We start from the raw sequence: 11,506 nt of genomic DNA on the forward strand, positions 1-11,506 counted from the left end.
ACTTCCATTTTGCTCACTATCTCTATGGTTATCTGGGAAATTATTTCTGTTTTGAATTTTTCTAGAGCCTGATTGATCTGTTTTGTTACTTCCTGTGCTTTGAGTTCAGGGTGTCCTGGTGGTTCACTATCGGCCTTTTCATCCTCATTTGCCCTACTGTTTGCCATTGGTGAACTGGAAGTCTGTCCTTGTGTCTTGCTTAAGTGTTTTCTCATTTTTATTTTTGTTGTCGGACTGTCCTTGGTTTAATCTCTGGGTTATCACCCAAATCTTCCTGATATGGTTGCACCCTAGCTTCTGTGTCTCTAACAACCCACAGACATTCTCATCTTCATAACATCAGAGGAAACAGCTCATCAAATCAACCACAATGCTTTATCCCAACTGATACAATCAGCAGCACATTAAGATCAAGCACAACTTGGAAACTGACCACCTGTGGTAGTCACTAGTCTATCACCCTTAAATCATTTGAATTAAATTGAAATCAAGAAGCAGTCCAGAACATGTCTGCAGTGAACAAAATTTCAATATAGTGTATTTACTATTCAATGGCTCAGACAGAGCGAGGATGCAAGATCCCTGGTCTCAGTTAGCTGATGGCTGAACCCCATGACGGTGACTGACCTCGGGCTGCAAGGCCCAGATTGAGTTCCCCAACCTTCTGAACGGTTGAACTCCACAATGTTCTATTACAGGTTTCCCACACCCTTTCTTTAAAGATGTTCAAAGTTGGGAACTCAGAAAAATACCCTTGATGACCACCTCTGCTTCTGCAGAGTGGGTCCAAAGACTGGCACAGTCAGGAGGTCTGAGAGTGTGCGTGGGGTGTGTGTGTGTGTGTGTGTTTAGGGGGTTCAGGGGCGCCCGCATGGCTACCTTCTTGGAGCTCAAAAGATGGCAGCTGGGGAGGGAGAAGGCGTGGCTCTCCTTCCCGCAGTAGACAGGGCCCAGGCTACCTCCCGGTGCTGGATCGATCCCATATTATTTTTTTAATTAAAAAATTTTGGTTCAATTTAGGTATACACAATGATCACATTCATCATAGGGAATTTGTCCCTGTACGTGATGTATCTTGATGGAATGCTATATTGAACACAACAATTGTGAAATTTTGTTTTAGAACTTCAGTCTTATAACCTATAAACCAGGCAGAATATACATCATTCTAGAGTTAAAAGTACTTGAAACTTGGTATGATGTCCTTGCCCCAGTAAATAAGTTGTGGTTGTTTTATTATTTAGTAGTTTATGTTTTAACCACTTTTCTATGCTGTTGACAGTGATTGGTATTAAAAGTAACAAGCTTGAGTGTATGTATTGTTGTTCTGAGACATGATCTGGCTACACTGCCCAGCTTGGCCTTGCACTCTCAGGGTCAAGTGCTTCTGCTTGCGTTAGCCTCCCCAGTAGCTGGGACTACAGGTATGTACAACCTCACGCAGCTGCGTGTGTTAGCGCTTTCTTCTTCCTGTGTTACCAGGGATGGAACTCAGGGAGGGTTGAGCTGCATGCTCATGCCTTTTCTGTTTTTGAGACAGGATCTCGCTAAAGCTCCCAGGCTTGCTTCTGAAATATGATCTTCCTGTTTCAGCTTCCAAAGTAGCTGGAATTACAGGCCTGTGCCACCACTGCCCCATAAACATTTTGAAAAGCAGTTAAATGTTGTCTTTTTCCTCTTGTATGTTTTTCTTTAAATCGTGTGAATGATTCCTTCTTCTAAGAGGAAATTATAATTTTGAGTTTACTGTAACATAATTGTACCAATATCATAAACTCTAAACTCTTTCTTACCATGATGACCTAATAACTATTGTCATCTTTCTGAAAAACAAGGATTTTGTTTTTTCTGTTTTCCTTCTTTTTCATGTCTTCCACTTCAAAACTATATTTTTAAATTGAACCATTTTATTGTTTCTTAAAAGTACAATGTATAATTATATTTAACAACTGAAACATTATAAAGCCAGTAGAAATTTCCCCCTGAGATAATCAAATTTTATGTATAGCCTTTCAAATATTTTTGTGCTTCTGTACAGATATAAATAGATATATTATTATATTCTTTTTATTTGTATACAAATGAGTTAAAATTATATTATTTGATTTTATGAGTTGCTTTTGTATGTACCAATATATTTTGGGCACCTTTGTGTACCATATATGATAATAACTCTTAAACACCACTTATTGTATACCAGGCACTGTTTAAAGTAACTTCTTTAATATTGTGATTTCTCCAAGATACAGAAGCTGAAGTACAGAGTTTCTTGGGAAAGAGTGGACTCCAGTGGGTTGGGGCTAGAATCTTCATCTCTATTCTCTTCTCTTGGTTCTCCAAAACTCAAGAGCTATCTTTTCATTTTTATGGCTAGATTATGAGTATAGGACCTGAAACAAGGGCTCTGCAATATTATATCAACAAAACAGAAGATAAACATTTGATAGAATAATCCTATTATCAAATAAAAGTGCTTCAGCATAGATATTAAAGTAGTAATAATTTAAATCTCTGGGTATTTAAATGAGTTATCTCCCCTTTTTTCCTTTTTGATTTTCTTTATAGTTTGAATGTCAGTGAGCATAAATTTTCTGTACTCAGAAGGACTCAAATCACATTCATTTTGCATATAATAACTAAAATATAGTCCAAATCAGTGCTATGATAATTGTTTAATTTTTTAGAAATTACTGATGATAAACCTAAAAAATAGATTTAGTAGACAGACAATTTACTGGGTAACAATAATAGTTAAGACATACTGAGTTCTTTATATACTTAGTAGGCAGGTGCTTTGTTTACTGTTTTTTATTGAGTTTTCATAATTCTCTACTATGATCCCCAGTTTATGATTAAGGACCCTGGGGCTTAGATGGGTTAAACCACTCATCAGGGGTCCTAACTAGTGAGTAGCAGTGACATGAACCACTTGTGTTCTTTGCCTTTGTGCATAGCAGCCTTCGTGCTATGTTGTACTATGGCATTTGTCCAAAGCAGAGTTTATACATCTCATGGTCAGGCAAGGGCCCCAGTGAAATCCTTAGAATGTCACTACAAATATATTCAATAGCTTTAATAAATACCTTGGCCAAAAAATGTTGCATACATGTTTCAAATATTTTATACTAATGACTGAGAGATAGTAAGTTTTAACCAAATATCTTTTTTTTTTTCAGTATTTAAGATTGAATCACCTAGGCATGGATTTTGTGTTGGCCTTTGAGGCCTAGCTCTTATCTGGATGACTCATACTTGAAACCACTATTACTCATTAATCCTTGGGAATCTGCAGCTTCTTTTTCACTCTTCTGTTGAGCTGTGCACTGCTCTTTGAGGTGAATTTCTAAGGCAGAAAAACTTTAAAATCCAGATTTCACTTTTATATGTGGAAATATGTGGTCTTTTACCTAGGTAAGAATATAAGTAATGTTCTTTACTTCCTCTCTCCTCAGTGGAATATTAACTCCCTCACTTCGGATTCATACTTTCAAACACAAAACATACTTTCACTGCAAACTTTTATGTGTATAGTACAGTAATGTTAATTATATGCACTTTGTACAACAAATACTTAGAAATGTTTCACCTCGCATAACTGAAATTTCACGCCCATTGAGCAGGTGCCTCCCATTGCTTCATCCCTTCAGCTCCTGGAAATGACCATTTTACTTTCTGCTCCTATGACTTTGACTACTTTAGGTTCTATGCAAGAGTGGGATTATGCTGCATTTCTTCTTCCCTGACTGGCTCATTTCACTTAGCATAATGTCTTCTAGATTAATCAATGCTGTGGCAGAAGGCAGTATTTCCCCTTTTATTAGGCTGAAAAAGATGTCATTGTGTGTCAATTGATTGTTAATCAAATATAATATGAAACTTTCTTATGTTTAATTTTTTTATTAAAGATTGCAAAGATACATGATAACAAGAAATGAAGATGCTAAATAAAAATTTCAAATATACATATATATGACAGCAAAAAAGGATATGAAATAAACAAGAATTTATGTAACACAGACTAATCAAAATACATCAGTTTGATATGATCTTCAAACATTATGTTCTTTCTCATTTTCTTACAATATTTTTGAAATAATGTAATTATAAATAAAACAAAGTTACATATTATAGTTGAGAAACTGTCCTCAAAATTTTATGACTTATAAACTCCTTGGTTTTATTAATTGATAAATATCATATACCTGTTGATTATATCACTTACATTTTCTAACAAAACTTCCCACAGAAAAAAATATATTTGAAATCCAAAAGCAACTAAGAAAATTCATATTTTTAAGATCAGATTTTTCTGTTTCTATTTTATTATATACCATACTTATTTTATTATATTTTTATAAGCATACTAATAGAATTTAACACCAATAGATACGTAATATTCTTCCCAAACAAATGACTGTGAATTAAGTCAAGCATGTAATTTAGAGAAATCATAAGGTTGCCAGAGAAACTATCAATATGCCAAGTGTGCACCACCCTACCTCATTCAAGTCCATGTTTCTCATTTAATAGTGCACACATATATGTAAAAACATACCCCCCACACATACACACAATGCATATTTTCTAAAATAATATATACTTAGGTATAATAAAACAGTGCAGTGATGTGTGGAATGTTGGTGATTTGTATACTTTGAGAAAAAACAAATATCATCTTTGAGGGAGTTGGAGAATTTGTAATATGTATCAGATACTAAATGATATTAATGATTAAGTATAGTTATAATAAAATTTACTTAAAAATTAATATTCATCATCAGTAGAAAATAGGTACAAAGATATATTGATAACATAACAACATTTATCTTAACAAATTTCCAACCAAACAAGCTGTAGTGACAGAAAAGAAAGTTTGTAGAAAGCAGAGATGAAAGAGGAAAATGACAGATGGACCTTAATACTTTTCATACTACTCATATATACAGATTTCATAAATTCTCAAATAAAAAAGCAAAGAAAATGAGAACCAAAACAACTCATCAATTTGGTAGACCAACATATAGAGACAAGGATTAATGTATTGATAAATTTTGAAAATATGAAATGTAAAGCCTGAGATTTAGCTCAATAGTGCTACACATGCCTAGCCAGAACAATGTGCCTAGTTTAATCCCCAGCATCGGAGGAAGAAAAAGAAAAAGGAAAAAAATAAGAAAAGAAGAAAAAAAAACCATATACTTTCTGACATACTCAATAAATTAAAAATAAAGGATTTGTTATCTCTTCCTCTTGAATTGTTCCCTTCACAAGGATGTAGTGAACTTCTTTGTCTCTTTCAATCAGTTTAAGTTTAAAACTTACTTTGTTTGTGAATAAGATTGCTACCCGTGCTTTTTTTGCGGGGGGAGCTCCTTTTGCATGAAGAGGTTTTCTGTCCTTTCACTTTCAGTCTATGGGCTTCTTTTTACACTAGACGTGTCTTGTATACAACATATTTTTGGATCTTGCTTCTTAATCCATTCTGCTGGTCTATTTCTCTTGATTGGTGAATTGAGGCCGTTAATATTGATGGTTATAACCAATATCTACTAACATTATTATCATGGTTTTTTTTTTTTTTTCCGCCTTCTCCTTTTAGTTTCTTGGCTTGCCTATTTGATTTGCTCTGTTGGGCCTCATTGTGTTGTTACCTTCATTGTCTTTTTCTAGAATATTGTTTAGAATACGTTGTAGTGCTGGTTTGGTATTCATAAAGTTTCTCACGTGTTCTTTGTCATGGAAATATCTTATTTCCCTTATGTTCAATTTTTAAACAGATTCATATATGTAAAATTTCTGAGGTTTAGCCGACCAACACTGCTCTTTATTATTATTTATGCTTAGAAAGTCCATTCTCAACATCTCTCAAAATTATATGAGTATTTATCCAGTTTCCACCTGATGGGCAAATGGACTGTTCCCAAGTTCTAGCTATTACAAACTGTGCCGCTATAAATATCGGTGTGCATATATCACTGTGGTATGATTCTTTTAATTCTTTTGGAAAGATACCCAGCAGAGGGATGCCTGGGTCAAATGGAACCTCTAGTCCCAGCTCTTTGAGGTATCTCTATATTGATTTCCATAGTGGTTGCACCAGTCTGCACTCCCACCAACAATGAGGAAGTGTTCGTTTCTCCCCACAACCCCACTAACATTTGTAATTGGTTGATTTCTTGATAGCAGCCATTCTTCGTGGGGTGAGGTAGAATCTGCCTATTTTTAATATGCTTTTAATTTAAATATCTAGTGATTTCAAAGCTTTTGCAATTAATTCTTGGTTTTACATGCAGTCAAATTCTAATTTTATTTCCAAAACATTACTTTTAGTTAACCTTTGGTTACTAAAACACTCCCTTCAGTATATATTATATATATGGATCTCAGGAATAAACACTTCTGGACTTTCTACTCATTTGATTTATCTATCTGTGTTTTAGGGGATCACTACTTCACAAAAGAGTTTCTAACTGGCCATAGGGGTGTGCACCTATAGCCTCAGATACCAGGGAGGCTAAGGCAGGAAGATTGCAAGTTCAAGGCCAGCCTGGGGTACTTAGTAAGACCTTGTCTCCAAATGAAAATCAGAAAGGGCTGGGGTATAGCTCAGTAGTATAGTGCTTGTTTAGCATTCACAAGGTCTTGGGCTCAATCACTAGTACCATTCGCAGGTGGGCTTCCTACTTCCCTTCACACCATCTTTAGGTGCCATACTTTACTTGGCATGTCCCGAATCCCTTCAAAGTTATGAAGTACTATGAGGAGGTTTTACTTGCCTAGCCTGGGAAAGGTACTAAATCTACCGAAAATAGTTGTAAAAAGAGATCTCTCTTTAAAATTGTTTGTCCTGAGATGGCTTTACTTATGTTCACAATTTATAATTTTGGACTTCAAAAAGCTTTGGTCTTATGCCCCTTAAATAATTTTAACTACAAATGTTAATTATTGACAGCAAAAATAAATACTAAATTAATTTTTTTTCTCCATTTTCATCATACTCATTGATATTTACACTGATGTCATGCCATTTCATATCAGTAACTGGATAATTTTGTAGTTTCTTTTTGTAGAGAAGAAAAACTGTTACATAAGTGCAAAATTAGTGGACTGTTATATATCCATGAATCATTGTTTCCAATTGCAAGTAATGTTAACTCTCCTTTTCTGCTACAGATGAAAAGAGGTGACTTCAATGCCTTTCCTCTTATAATTCTGTGTGAAACTAGCTTTGAGCTATCTTTAAATACAACTCAATGTGATGTTCTTGCTTAAGGCGACTGACATTTCAAATTGGGATTATTCTCACCCCCAAAGCAAGGAGGTCTGCTCTTTCCTGTAGTTAGAGCTGTATAAATGAAGTTAATTTAAGAGGTCAGGATCTAACTTGTGACTTCTCAGATTTTTTCATTTGCATTACAAATCACTTGAGAGGAAAAAAGAGCAATGACTACACAAGATATTGAAGAAAGAGTAGAATAAAACATTATTAATTTGAATTCCCTTATTTTTGAATATCTGATCATCCAGGCTGAGGAGAATACTGTCATTGGACAAAATAATTTGCAATGAAAATCAATAAGAATTATGGAGATTAAACTATTCACTTGAACAACTTTTTTGATCAATAATTTTTACCCAAGAATACCAGTTACATCATGAACAAATCACACCATGAATGACAACTCTCTCCTACATTCCAGGCTATGGTGGAGAAGTGAGGATATAAGTCTTGGTCTCAGGCAGTGATCCTGTTCTTCAGCACCATACACAGACTTAAGCCAGATATTACACATTCCCCTCCCTCAACCAAATATAAAAATTTTCCAATTAATTTTTTCCAAATTCAAGTATTTTGTCAAAACAATCCCTAGTGTACCTGTTCATATTGGAACATAGAAATTCCTGTCTAGTTTCAACAAAATGCAATTGGATTTTTCCCCTTGTGGAGTTTGGAAAAAAATTCTGAAAAGGAAGTTAGAAAATGCAGATCTTACTCTCATTTTGTGCAGTACTGGACTAGCAATTTAAATCCTTTTAAACCAAACTGTCCATAGCCTAATCCAGAACGTATCCTCCTCAACTTCCACCCATTAACAAAATAGAATGTTGGATGCAAATGACCAGTAAGGGCTCTTCTAGTGCTAGTATCCTATCTACTACACTGAGAATGGAATCAAGTAGAGCTTGATTATCAGCTTTTTAAAAATTTATTCTTTTGGTGCAGACTTCAGTTACTAGATTCACATCAACTGATCTTAAAGAAACAGGAAGTTTAGTAAACTGGCCAAGCCATCAGTTCCCACTTTCTCCAACTCTGAACTTGCCAAGAAAGTTTAGTAATATTTATCTTATCCCTATTTTGCACTTACTGAGTTTTAAACCAGTGAGTTTTTCAATTATGTCACATCAAAACCTTTGTCTCAGAGATTAAAAATGGCAGAGTAAAGCTTGGCAACAAAATATCACCTCTCCGGGATCTGGAATTGAGACACCTGGAAAACAACAATTTAGTGAAGAGAAAAAGAAGTAGAGCTCTGGGAATCAAGAAAGAGCTGAAGGAAAACTGGAAATCAGAGGGAAATCTGAGAAGCTGAAGACAATGTGGAAAAAAGAAACAAACAGTCTGGAACCTTGACCCTGGTTCCCGGGGAGGAGTTTCTGTCTTCATAAGCCCACTGGAAAGGGTTAGCAGACACGCGCATGCACACACACACACACACACATACACACACATGTATGAATGTGTTCCCAATTGGTACATGGAGAAAAACTTAGAGCAATTGAATTGTGAATTTTACATTTATTTGTGTGTGATTTCCGTCCACGAGAAAATACTATATCCATCTCCTAGAAACCTTCTGGCCCCATCCACACCACATCCCTTTCCTAAGCAACTCTCACCTCTCTTTTCCCTTAGCACTGCCCCACCTACAAGTCTTGTCTCTTTACAGCCTCAGTTCAGAACAATGGCTCTCATGGCTACTCACACCCAGAGGCAGATGAGGCACCTCCACTGTGACTCCTTGAGTGCTGTGCTCCTCTCTCTGAAGACCTGTAAGTCAAAGAAAGTATTTCTCTCTTCCACACCCTTGTCCCCGCCTTACTTGACATACAAAGGTGGTACAAGGGCAGGATAACCCTTTGTAGACAGAGGAGGAAAACAGCACACACACAGCTGGGCCATAAATCCATCGTGCACTTGTTGCCATTTTCTTGAACAGGACTCAGCCCTGCAAGCAAGGAATCATTTTCCATGACTTTGGGCTCTGCCCTTAGAGTCACAGCCCCACTCTCTCCATTTTGATCATCTACCTTTTCAATGAGAAAAGCTCTGCTTCTTAACTGAGTAAATCCAGCTAGTACCTGGCCATAGTAATTCACAGCTCTCCACAGGCCTCTTCTCATTTCTCACCATCTTACTTTCAATCAAATCTGATACATTCTTTGAAAATCTGTGCGCTGTTTGTGTACCAATTTATACTCCATTTCTTTGCACAGAAGTCTCAGCACAAAGGATTTTGAGATAAGCCCTTCTCTACCATGGTCTCCGAAGAACATTCCCTACATAGAAGACACTCAATAATCAGGTGGCAAAATGCTACATTCTGTGTATGTTTTCCTAGGCTGCCTTTGGGCTGGAACCATTAATGAAGTGGCTCTGGTGGGACTGATGAGGCTTGAAAATATATTTCTCCTCACTGATGCTGACATGTTCAGGAAGGTTTCACTTTTCTCAGATGACCATAATGTTTTAAATTCTACATACTTTTCTTGCAAGATGACAATACTTTTCATATACAGTGTTGGATCTGTGTAGCCTCTTTTTTAGCATGGAAAGATCTTGGTGATTGCTTTGATCTACTGATTATACTGTCAGCTAAGCTGGGAGTAGATTTCCCAGAATTTTTTTTTTTTTTTGGTATGAGATCGAACCCGGGTCCTTGCACTTGTGAGGCAGGCGGCAGAACCACTGAGCCAAATCCCTGGTCTTGACTGACTGAAACAAAAGTGATGCTACCTGGCTTCCCAAACTTAATGGTATAAAGTTCTAGTTTAGGTTTGCCTTATTATGTTTTTATATATTGTCACAGTTATATAGCAATTTTCTTTCTACATGTATCCATTAAGCCATTATTTTTTCTAGACTTTTAACACTTTATTGTTGTATTTTAAATAATTGCATTTATACCAACAACTGCATACTGTATATATTTGTTTCAACACTCACCATAAGGTTTTAAAAATATTTTCTCCATCTTGATTTCTTTATTTGAATTTTCTTTTTAATCTCTCAAGTAAACTTTCAAGTAATTATTCTGGAAGATAATTTTAGGGCTATATGTCTTAGTCTTTACACAATTGAAAATATCTTTCTGTTTAGACTTGAAAAAACTTGTTTATGTGTTGTATTACTTTTCTCTTGCAATATTTGGTCAATGCTGAACTGCTTACTCCCGAAGTTACTTTTAGGGAAACATTTTTCAATAACATTTTTGTTTTTGTATTTTAGTTTTATGAATGTAGGATTTCTTTCTTGATCCTTGAAGTTTCATTTATTTGTTTTGGTTTTTTGAGATAGAGTGGCACTATGTAGCCCAGGCTGATTCTCCTGCATCAGCTCCCTCTCATCTTTTTCTACAATTTTATTTTATTTGATATTTCAAGAACTTTTTAAATATGACCTTCACTTTCTGTTCAGCCAGTATGCACTGAGTGCTTAATATTTGCCAGACTGGTTTGGATGAGTATGGGGCTTTGGGAATAAAATGAGCAGAACAGACCTAGTTCTGTCTTGGAGCTCTGGCCTCTGGGAAGAAAGGTGCAGGGACAGGCAGAGCTCTTCCTTCCTCTTCTCAAAGATGTGATGTCCTTAGTCATGTGAGGGGACATTTTGTATAGGGACGCAAAAGTAGAATTGGGTCTTATTATTTTACAGTCTTCTTGCTTGTTCGGTTGTTCTACTTCAGGATTCCAGCTACATTTTGCTTTACGGAAAATTCTTAACTTCCAACAGATCTCAAAGCATTGCTTTTTTTTTTTTCTTATTACTTCATAAAAACTATGGTTTGGGGCAAATCATTTACCTCTATCTAGGTTTAAATTTTATACCTAAGTCTCCATTTTCTCTAAAATAATAAGGCTCTGCTGTACTTTAGTTCTGTTACTCAGTTTTTCTGTGTGACTATATAATGATTGATATTTTTGCCTCAGTAATAATGTGAAGAACAATCAGGAACAAATTTGGATATCATATTCTTGAGGCTCAAAGTTACAATATGATATTTTAGACCAAAGAAAAGTTTTCTGAGAAATGAAAACGGGAGGTTTAAATATTTGCAGAACTATGCCTCACCCTTCGGGGTGCTGGATATAAATCTGGGATATTATTTAGGTTTTTGATTCTTCTCATTTGTTTCTCCAGATCAACTTTTAGAAGTACTAATACTTAATGACTTTGGGCAGTATCTAGCAGAGGCCATAAACTAAAATCAATATGTTTAGATAT

Source organism: Fukomys damarensis, unplaced genomic scaffold, assembly GCF_012274545.1.
Source record: "Fukomys damarensis isolate Sample0158 unplaced genomic scaffold, DMR_v1.0_HiC HiC_scaffold_33, whole genome shotgun sequence".
Taxonomy (NCBI): Eukaryota; Metazoa; Chordata; class Mammalia; order Rodentia; family Bathyergidae; genus Fukomys; species Fukomys damarensis.